The 12,156-nt window shown below is 33.8% G+C and overlaps 1 protein-coding gene across 6 annotated transcripts in view; it reads left to right on the forward strand.

Moving 5' to 3' along the window:
• Positions 1–4,521: 4,521 nt before the first annotated feature.
• LOC138325114 (erbin-like) overlaps positions 4,522–12,156 on the forward strand; it is a 72,399-nt gene continuing 64,764 nt past the window's right edge. For all 6 annotated transcript variants that reach the window (XM_069270552.1, XM_069270550.1, XM_069270556.1 and 3 more), the window contains exon 1: positions 4,522–4,671. The gene's annotated coding sequence lies outside the window, so the exon portion shown is untranslated. The remainder of the gene's footprint in view (positions 4,672–12,156) is intronic.

Here is a 12,156-nt window from a genome sequence, read left to right on the forward strand (position 1 = left end):
CTTTAGTGTAAACGTGAGTGGCTATGCAATATGAAGTTCAATAATTTTATATGCCACGAGCCTTTAAGCGAGTTTAATAAATTTCCTATTATGTAGCTACGAGTGTAACATTATATTTATCACATAACTAGTGTTTTTTGAAAAAAATAGAAGAAACTTTCAATTTCGTTTCTATATAAGAGTTCCCGTCCACCGAGACAATCGCGTGACGTCGTATTTTCATAACGTCAATATTTCCTGTGACGTCAAAATAGTGTTACTACACGGTAACACGTGTGTCTTAAGATATTTATGACATTACCGCAATCTAATTAAAACTATACTTGTAATTCCGTTGCCACTACGATACTCTACGTTAACGCTTCAATACAAGTATTACATTTTAGAGAAGGCTTATTTTTGGATCAATGCTAAAATGATGCCGTGCATTACAACATATAATAATTCAAATCTCTTATCATACAATATACCAGTAACGTTATATTTAGAATTTTTTCCAACCAGATTAAAATCATAGTTTGATCTCGCAGCCGTTCCTTGGGCCTAATACCTATTGTTGAACTGCAGGGGAACGGCGCTAAGCTGACAATACATGTTAACCTATTCGTTTTTAAAAAGTATCTGTTGTCTAAACATATAAGAACTTTTAATGTTGCGATACAGACATCATATAGCGTTATGTTGCGAATATTGATCAATGCAGTAATTTTGTTTTATTTTCTTATATTGATTTCAACTCGTCCTAACTTTATGAAACACTTTTATCTCCCCCGCCACCCTTTTTTAGACAGTGTTATACCAGACGTCGTCTCCTGAATCAAATCCTGTTTTGAGTATATACATTGTATGAACACGTTCATGCCAGGTATACCTGTCTCACCAGTCCACGACATACAGGTAGAGCGATACACACGGTATGGAAACGAGGCTCGCTGTAGCATGTTCCAGTATGTCCCGACTTGACCCAACTCGAGTAATACACCGCTACTGATCGAACCCAATATAAATTTATCGGAAATCGGCAATCATCGATGAGTCCCAATACATAGTCGCTGATTGATTTTTACAGGTAGCGCTAAGCCAGGTAGTGTTGGGTCCGTTCGAGGTAGAACATGTTCGGACGATGTCTGTAGCGGTCGGAACAGGCTTCCAGATCCATGGCAGTGTGCCATAGGATAGCTCTCACGTTCCGACAAGTTCCAAAAACGCCCCCTCATCACAATGGCACCTTCTATATCTCTCCCCTCGGACATTAATGGTTGCGACCATTTAAATACCCACATATAATCAATTAACTTGATATTGACTTTCTGTTATCTAATCAACGTTAAATAGTACATGTATCATCCTAACGGTTTAAAGAATTCTAATCCACGTATTACGAACAGACAAACCAACAGTATGTCATGTATAACATACGTATGTGTTGTTTCATACATTGACATCATTCAGTAATATATCATGATTATTGCACAATAAATTATGCGACGTGTACATTTTTTTAAACAGGGATTTAGATAGTATACTAAATTTAAATATGTTTCAAGAATCGGTATAAGAGAAAAATCGAGAATTCATATTACATGCTTATAGATCTAGATTCTCATTGGCAAAAATTTTATGATAGTAAATTGAATTTTCGCGTTAGTCTGGACTTGTAAGGCCATATACCTGTACACACCTACATGTAATAGTAAGAAATACATGATCGAACAGGTTGGATATATATATATCTAGATATATGTATCGATTATCCCATGTACCATAAAAGCGAACGTGTCTTGGTGAGTCTGTGTATCACAATATACCGTTATAGTTTTAAACAGCTTATCATTTCCTCTACTACAACAGGCACATATAGATAAAAGTGTTTTTGACCAAAAATGTAGATAGTATCCTAATTTATTTCTCGAAAATGAAATGTTTTAGAGTTATTATGAGAAACATTTTTAAGGAATTTCTACATGTGTTTCTGGAAATATGTGGTGATGTAATACGTAAGAAAATAAAACACCGCTTTGACTTAAAATTATTTCACAAACGTAAACGAGATGAAAGGATATGGCACCGGTTATGACCATTTATGAAGCCATCTAGGTCCTTACAACAGCTACTTCGACAACATATGATAATACAGACTTGTATCACATGTTTTCATCAAAACAACGATCATTTACATATACAAAACTTACAAGTTTCAGATATCATATAAAAATATGTTCTTTAAAGTTTCTTCCACTGGATCTATCAAAAATATGTATACTCTGTTAAAATATCACTATTTATTTCAAAAGGGATTTTTTTTTCAATTCCTTACATTTAAAATCCAAGAGCTATAATATTGGTAAATTTCAAGTATATAATGGATCAAAAATTTTATATGAGACGTGGAATGCATCTGACCCACAGGGATCTAAGAAAACTAAGAAGTTTATATCAATATAGACCCACCAGAGTGTCCATGGACCATTTTAGACGTTTTAAAGGTCTAGATAAAAATCGGTAATAATTATACTCTATATAGTACTATTTGTAGAGTATGCCGAGTTTTACCGATTTTTGAATTATTTTACCGATTTTTGAATTAGGCCTCTAAATTTTCTAAAAACGGTCTTAGGAAACACTGGTGGTGGGTCCATAATTATTAAAAAAAAATGTAACTAATTCTCAGATCCCTGTGATCTGACCATGACTGGAAAAAACCACTAAATAACGATATTTCCGTTTTACTGACAAATAAACTGTTATATCAGCTATTGTTTACTCTAACAGCATGGGGGACAGCTGTTTGGAAATATAATCAGAAACGTGTGTATTCTCTGTGGCTCAGGAATGTATCACGAAGTCTTTATATAGGGAACGCGCTATTAAAACAGGGACCATATGTAATTTACTATTCCGCTTCCGTCGTCAGCGGGATATTACTTAGTATAGCTTTAACATTGAAGGGATTTACTGTAGCTATCCTAATTAAAGCACTACATGCCGATCTCAAACAAAATATCACTCTAGTAAAAGGGAAATCTTATGCGATATAGATGTCCTTGGTAATGTTGAAAACACAAGCTTTTGGCTCTATAGACATAAAGTTTTCTTTCTCTGTATATGTTAAGTAATACATATATATAGATAGGAAGCCAAACGCCTGATGGTTCAACAACACCCTTGTAGCTGAAAGTGTTCTTATTTATAATATAGATACATATCCTTGTGGCCCAGCCATTGCACGGTCACATTTGATATGGGCCCAACTTCACCAACAATTAGATAAAAATCTTAAGTTAAGGGTTTTTTCTCAAATTCTGTAATGTTTTCCTCTGGGGAATTTTAAGTTAAGGAATTCTCTAAAGTAAAGGAATGCTGATGAAACTGTGTCATGGTATTTTTGACAGACTCTGGCAGAAGTATTGCAGAAATTACGGAAATTACGTTCCTTTTTACTGATGGATGGAATTTGTCAAGGTCGAAAGTGAGATTTTCAGATATGGTTGTGCACAAAAATTGCTTTATAATATTCTCAAAATAGAAATTGTTAATATCTGTCGAATTATAATGGAAAATGCTTGTCAACACAGGAGTATACTGCTTACCAAGGACCAAGACTATAATTTGAAATATCAACTGAGTTCATATTTCAACATGGAACTGGATTCATCTAAGAAGATTTTTAAAAATAGATTTGAATTTTGATGGTTTCATCAAGTACCTAATCACATGAAAATTGTTTATGAGTGAAAGGAAAGTACAGGTACTCCTAATTTCATGGTTATAAATGAGTTAGTTAGAGTATTCTATTGTATTAACAATTCAATGTAAAATAAAGAATTCTCAAGTATTGACTTAAGCTTAATAAAATAAAACATTGTGTTTTCAAGGATTGTCAAGATGAAATGGTTAAACAAAAAATGATTTATAATTGTTTTATAATGTTTTATAATTATTTTGAGATATTTGTAGGAAAAAAATATTGAGGACGAAGTTAATACAATGAACACAATCAATTCTAGTATCATTGGGTGCATTTTTGTCATCTCATATTCGTTAGGAAAAAACTAAGAACATTTTTATACGCATATATGGTTTTTATCAATTATTGGTTATCAAAGACAAGGGGAGAAACTCTGCTGTTCTTAAGCAGTGTGATATCAAATAATATGGTTTGTCTTTCACACACAAAGTTCTTTCTCAACCCTGTATTCCACACATGTGTGATTAAGTAAGTCTTTGATCTTTTCAGAGATTTTGATCTAAATATCTTTTTTTTTCAAATAAATATGAGATATAACTGATAATATAGGTTTTGTTATCCAAAAACATATCTTTTATTTGTTTAATTGAGTTCTTTTGAAATGGCAATTAGGTTTTAAAAATGTCGAAATCTGCAGCAGTATTTACCAATTTTTTGTAATGCCAGCTCAAGATAATAATTTGAAAATTTTACCAGTGTTGCATTCCAGGAGAAGGGAGACAACTCTTTCTGTACTGTGATTTATCGAGTCAATTTGGCTCCAGCGCGCACCTTGTTACCAGCCTCGGTGTCGTTTAGCGTAATCACGTGACTAACAATGAGGACAGCATTGACGAGTTGTGTGTGAGACGTGTTTACAGTTCTTGAATTATGGATATAAATTTCTGTTAAACTTGGATTTTTCTTAACGTCATGCAACCAAGGTTTGTATCTTACTCTATCAACTTATTTCCATTATTATTTTAAAGTGATTTATTCCTGTCATTGTATTTTACGGCACAATGTAAGTGTTGAAGTGGGGAAGAAAAACATCCAAACTTTTGTCCGACTACGATAGGCCTATGATATGTGTGTATAGCGGCAAAAAGTTTGGTAGCATGTGTTGCACAGTGTGTGTACAATACATGTTTTCAGCGACGTGAGATATATGGAGACGATATTTATGAAAATGGGATTGAATTCGTTTTGTTTATATCAAGTGTAAACAATCCACCTGTTGCATGAAAAGTCAAATATCATCATGTTATTGTATTTGACTTTTAAGTTTCTTATGTACATTTTAGGTATTAGAAGAGTGCACGAATGCCTTTATGCAGGCTACATGAAAGAGGTCTAGAAAACCATATCTAGTTGATTGATAAAAATACTGTAGAATTTATCATAAAGGTTGTTTTTTTTATTTAATACGTTTATATAGCTTATTAATCATTTTGTATTTTAGTATTAATTACTTTGACAGTTTCATTTTAAAAATGTGTATAAATAAAACAGCTTTGTATTAACAAGAACTGATGGGTTTCTGTCTTTCAGTCTAATAGCTTTTCAGGGACTATGATATATTATTCAATTTCCATAAGACTTTAATGAGGACACTTTCACTGCATGTTGACACAGAAATCTTAAAAAAATTCTATGTACAGTACATGTTTAGGTCTACCTGTACATAAACAACTGTTTTACATATTAGGCCTATAAATGTACTTAATACTAAATGTTATTTACAATTCTATTAAAATATTATATATAACCAAGAGTCACTTAAAAAACAACTTATTGTAATGTGTTGTGTACAGAACAGAAGTAAGATATTTAAAAATGGTCTGAAATTGGTATCTGAATCATTCGTCAATTTTATGTACATTGAAGTACCGTTATCACTTATAGTAAACCTTTTTAATATTGATCTTTCGTTGTGTTTTATGAGATGATAAAAAACATAAATTCTATAATGTTGTACACTTAAATCTCGGTAGGAGATAGTATTTTATTGACATTTGTACTTTTGAATGACTCTGAATGGAGAGCTGATCGAGGAATTCCTCACCTATCTGGATTTACTTTTTGTGATATAGGCACCTATAAATGATATATTTCTGGACATTTATTATACACCCTGAAGAGTGATTTATGAAATATGGATATTAGCTCTATAATATTTACCTTTACTGATCCCAGACATAAATACATGAATGCAGTATTGTTGTACTTATGTACAAGGGGTGATCATGACCAGAATATTGAATTGGATTGAAAACTCAAAATTAATGCATCCAGTTACATAGGAATCTACTGGTACATGCTATCTGATACTTTATTGTATGGAGCCTGCATGTTCAATTACATGTTTCTATGAAAGATAAAAAAAACCTAATGTAAAACCAGATGTTTTACTTCAAAAGTGACTCATTATGTCAAACACATGTTTAAATTTAAACATCTCATCTGTTTGTCAATTTGTTTTTTCTAAGGAAATTATAAAAATGTAACCGACAATCAACAACAGAGAAGAAATATATATATATATATAAAGTCTTTTAAATTGTTAATTTTTACTTCTGATTCTTAATTTTTGTCATGCATGTGTATTGCAGCTTGCAACTTATACGTACCGCTCAGCTCAGAGGGTTCTGTTTTGGAAGCCTTGTAAGCTCCAGGAATCTATTTTGGTCCGTTTAATATTCAATATTGATGAAAATAAGGGCATATTTTGTTGCTGCTTGCAAAATATTAATTTTGTCTAAACTGACTTAGATTCAAACGATGTATTGCTGATCCTATAGTGGCAATTAAGTCATGAATAAAAAATGCTCTATTCTTGAAAGGGAAAAAATTCCATGTGTTACTCGTAGAATGTTAAATACTTGATTCAATGAAATATATAAGACCTGAATGAATATAAGGGATCAAACAGGCTCTCCAGGCCTGAATGTCCAGCTGGGTGTTACCTCACAATGGGATTAGCCCCACATTACTTACCACCATGTTTTCGTTCTGGCCTTTCATCGGCACCACTGAGAACCTTTGTAAACTGTAATAGATGTCACAATGCCATAATATACATTATACTCCATGTTTGGTCAGGCACTCTAGGTGTCACAACCTTTTCATATCGGCCCTTTACACTTTATGCTAACATGGCCGTTGTGTTTGGAGGGCCTGCTGTGTATGTACAGTATAGGTATTTATGTTGTTGTATTCTGTATATTATAACGCTGAATCCTCTCCCGGTGGTTTATCCTAGATGGTCGTTGAAGTTCAAGTGGAAAAACACCTAAAGGTTTTAGTCGTTGAAGGAGAATTGGCTAAAAAGGTAGCCATTTCAATTGCCATTGGTACCTGATCAATTGATCATGTCAATTAACACTGTAACACTTTTAAGAAAATGATCCATTCTTCATCTTGTTCCAGCATTTTATTTAGAGAAAGAATAATCTAAAAATAAATTTCTTAAGTATCAGTAATTTGAACATGCATATGTTATGAAAACAGCATGGATTGATCAAGAGCCATCATCCAAGAATGAAATTTCCAGTCTTGACAGTAACATGAATGAAACAAAGTCATGTATATATATTAATGTGTTCTCTATCAATATTATTATTTCAATATTTTATTATATAGACACTTATATATTTACAAACAAAGTGAACACATAATAGTTGAAGCACACAATATCAACCTAACTGATCTATTCAGGAAGTATTGTCTGTCCAATACATCCATGTTAGAAAGCTGCCTTTAATTACCGATTAAACCAATCACTTTTCTTATATAAAACAATACAATTATACAATATCACATTTGCATGATATGCACACAAGTAAGGCAGCAGTGGTCGAGGGGTTAAGATGTCTCGACATATTACCACAAAGTGGCACAAACCCTTCACCTCTGAGTCGCAAGTTCAAATTCCATGTGGGGCAGTTGCCCGGTACTGACCGCTGGTAGGTGGTTTTTCTCCAGGTTGTCCAGCTTTCCTCCACCAATACCTGGCACGTCCTTACATGGCTGTTAATGGGATGTTAAACTAATAAAACCCACACACAAAAGTCCAAAAATCTTAGAGTTTTCTATAATAATAATGTATGGACGTTACTAATTTTTGATTGATTATTCAATATTGTAGTTTTCAAGTCGCCATTCAGATTTATCTCGACCTCTACATCTAAAAGGTATGTTTGTATTCTTGTATTCTGATGATATCAGATTGACACTTGTTGATTGCAAAATAATTATAATATCAAGTTAAAGAAAAAAATCTTTAAATAAGACATATATTTAACCAGTTGTATATTTATGGACCAAGAACACTTATTCCACTGAATAAATAATTGACTTGGGAAATTTTAGATGCATTTTTTCCCATTTGAACAGACATAGTGACATATATATATATATATATGTGTGTGAGAGACATGTTGATATGTATCGAATAACGAGGGAACAAGAGTTCAGACAGGTGAGTTGACAGGTGAGGGCAATGGTACGAAATCACTGAAATATAGGGGTGGTTTGAAAGAATATGCCTGATTTGTCACACACCATTATGTAACTTAAACGTCCTGGGTACCAGGCTTTCTCTGTCACCTGTACGTTAGACAGGTATTCCACAGGTAAATAAACTGAATAAGATGTAAATTTGAAATCTTACCTAATTTTAGAGTCACACTGATAGGCATATATTGAAATCTTTATACCGTAATGTTAAAACGAACATGATGATGTAATATTATACAACACTTTATATATTTTTAGAATATTACCTTACAGGCTGCTAGATAATCTATTTAACTTTTGTGTTCTATCCTAAATACATTGATCATTCTCGTGAATAGATTTTAAATTACCACCTTTATCATGGTTGAGAAATGGGAACAAATCTTGATTTAATTTAAACATTACATTTTGCAAGCATTTCGAAATTGCAAGTCATGTTGTGCAGTTAAGAATATAATTTGAAGTGTGGTTTGTCATAACGAAAAGTCTTAAAGGACCATATCACTTACTGTGATCAAACGCTATTGAAACAATTCCTTTGTTTGTTCTAAAAGACCTTTGAAACACAGTTAATAAAGTATTAAAGATATTACAGGTCTCGTAGACAAAAGGAGACACCGGCGATGATTTGCAAGGCTATGGGCCAGGGCTCCCCGATTGGTATGGACATTTGACAATCTCCTTGATCCAAGATTACCAAAGTTAATTCAAAGATAACAGTATATAAGATGAGCTTATATACATTTTGATGAATCATGGTTGTATTTAAGACATGCATTAAGTAACTTAGTGTGTAAATGTCCTTTAGGTTGACCCCTGGCACAGAAGTCTAGAGTAAGCATTAGAACTGATCAATGTTGAAAGTGTTACTTAGTGGGTTTTTTTATCTTTTGTAAAGATTTTGTGTTGTATACCTAGGTATGTCTTATGATCAGGCAATGGTAAAGGGAACTATAAATCTAAAACTCTAAGGTGACCTGGATACTGAAACATTGACCTTGATGGTATGACCTTGATGGTGTGACAATGACCTTGAAAATTTATTTAATCTTGAATTATATTGAAATGATACAGACTTTTCTGGTAGAGTTTTCAGAAACTTCATGATCAGCCAAACCAGAAGTGCCCAAGTGTATGCTTGCTGCTAATTTTGTGCAGTTTGGCCTGAATATTGTTGTGTTATCTTTGCAGTCTCATGAGTCTGGGATTTTTTTCTGACTAAAATGCTCAATAGACGATCATTACCTGATTGGTGTCAGTTAAATCCTATGGTTAAATCATATTAATCATGCTGGTTTCTCACAAATCATAAAGATAAATTCTTGGCCAGTTTGTGTGAAGAAATAAGTTTTTGTTGAAAAAGTCAAAAACTTAACCATAGTTTTGGAAACTTCTTCTTGATAGTAAATCAGTGATTATGAAATGTAAAGATATTCAATCAAAAAAACATGTTTTAAAAAGTAAAATAAGAAGTTAATCAAACTATATGCTTTCCATAGAGTCTTAAATAAATTGACTTCAAACTTCCTGTTTATATGGTTTTAGTTATTCAATGATCGTTTATGATCAGGTTTGAGTGAGTTGTCCCATTTAAGTTGATATCTTCATATACTGTGGTATGAATATTACATGAGTGTCATTTGATATCGGCCCCAGGTGTAGAGAAAGTTATGTGGCATGGGTGACGAGATATAATCTACAACCTGTTGGACACTGACGGGTCTTGACGCGAGTGGTGGTGATCATCTATTATAAATATTTGTAGATGTACACAGTGTTTGTTCCGGTCCTGTTGTGTGGGCTGGCCTCCATAATGGTATTGTCTTGTGAGGACTATCTCCTCGACAAATATGTTTGTTGTCAACTGTCCTGTTGACCTGTCTTGGTAATCCCTCTGTCCACACCCTTGACCCAATACTGATGGGTACGTCTCACATTGAAATGGCATCTACCGGGTCCTCACGAACCTTTTGCAATTTGTAATGGTATCTCCCAAGCCCTCTTTTACCTCTCTCATAGCTATACCAATTGTCCTTCTCAACCTCTGGCATTGCAATAGAATCTCCTAAGCCTTTTGCAATCTCTCGCTTGCCAATGGCATATATATATAATCCTGTCTTCACAAACCTCTCAATGTATTGACATCTATGATTTTCTATATTTTTCTATAAAATCTCCCATTGGAAATGGCATGTTTAAATATCAATTTCTCAACTTCTAGTGTAATGCAGTGACATTTAGTCCATGTCCTCCCATATAATTGTCTCATCACAATGGAATTTCATCACCCGTCTTTGTCTAAAACTCTTTTAATAGCATCTTCTGCCTCCTGATCCCCAACCTCGTACAAAGCAACGACATATCCTCACAGGCTTCCGTGATCTACTACCTCATGTGCAATAGAATCTCACATTGTAATTGGATCCCTCAATCCATATTCATGTCTCATGCAAATTTTCTGGACTATTTATTGAATTTTTAGTCGGACAGATCCATTTCACCATGCATCCAGCCTGATGGATTAGTGTGTTTGAAAGTTTTTGCCTAATCATGGGCCTGGTACGTGGTATAGCACAATGACAGAGGCGTTAAAAAATGTTTTATACAAAATCAGAAGAACAGTAGTGGAATTAAGCAGGAATAGATTTTGCAGTGCATCATTTAAGTACTTGCTTGTTTAGATGGTGAAAAAAGTTGTAGTAACTGTAGAAATGCCAGCGGCTAGTACCTGGCAACTGTCCCACATGGGATTCCAACTTGTGATCCTTAGGTGGAAGACTTTAAATTGTGGTAATATTTTGGGACGTCTTAATCACTCGACCACTGTACATTTATATACCGGTAATATATCAGCAATGCAGCTCGTGTAATGGTAAAGATGAAATAGCTATTGTAATGATTGTGCATAATTAAACATTTAAGGGTGCCTGGAGAATATATATTCTTACCCAGTTAGCTATATCAAGATCTGGAATACAGACACTCTAATTAGTGCAATAGTATAACCCTGAGAAATTAGGAAAATAAATTCCCCTCTAAAACATCTACTCTGTACAGCAGTTATAGCCATTGTGTTGATCGTTTGATGTTTAAGATCGAGAACAGACATAAATATGGATATTGATCTTTATTAGCAATCACCTGCTTAAGTTTAAAATACCCAGCTGAATGAAAGTTATTCTATTTCAAAGGGCAGTGGAGATTACAGCCAGCTAGTATATGTACACAACAGCTGGTAATACACCTGGTGTAATGTTGGGTGTCAGAGGAGAAAAAACACCTGTAGATACGTAGACACATTCTCACAGCAGGGGGTACAAGGGTAAACTGAAAACGATAGTAATTCTTCAGATACTCTTAACAAATTTATCAAATATACAGTAGATATATAGTTGTGGCTTTTTAGCTTATCAGCTTAAAGTGAAATTTTTATACATTTGATAAAGTCTTGGAAGGGCTGTAAATTAGCATCATGTTCCTTTGATGAGCCTCGGAGCACAATCAAATTTTAAAATGTTTTCAGTATATGAATAAATAGCCACATGATGTCTGATTTTACTGTTGCTGGAGGGACTAGCTGAGTCAATGTTTTGGATATCATAGCATATTACAATCAATAAACTAGTGTTGTTCATGGACAGTGGATCCGGAGCATGCAGACGTACATGTTGTATGTTCAATGTTTTAGTCTTGCGCATGTGAAAGTATAGTGGTTAATGTGTCAGACATCCTACCACTAGCTAACAATCTCTCTATATGCACCAATTTGATGCCCAAGTGACCATTTTCTGGTCATAAGTTGGTGATTTTTCCTAGGGTACTCCGGCGCAAACCAGCTTCACTCAACTTCCTTACCTGGCAAACCCTAATAATGATGATTAATTACATCTAGCTAGGTTGCAAGATATATA

This window comes from Argopecten irradians, chromosome 6 (assembly GCF_041381155.1).
Source record: "Argopecten irradians isolate NY chromosome 6, Ai_NY, whole genome shotgun sequence".
NCBI lineage: Eukaryota > Metazoa > Mollusca > Bivalvia > Pectinida > Pectinidae > Argopecten > Argopecten irradians.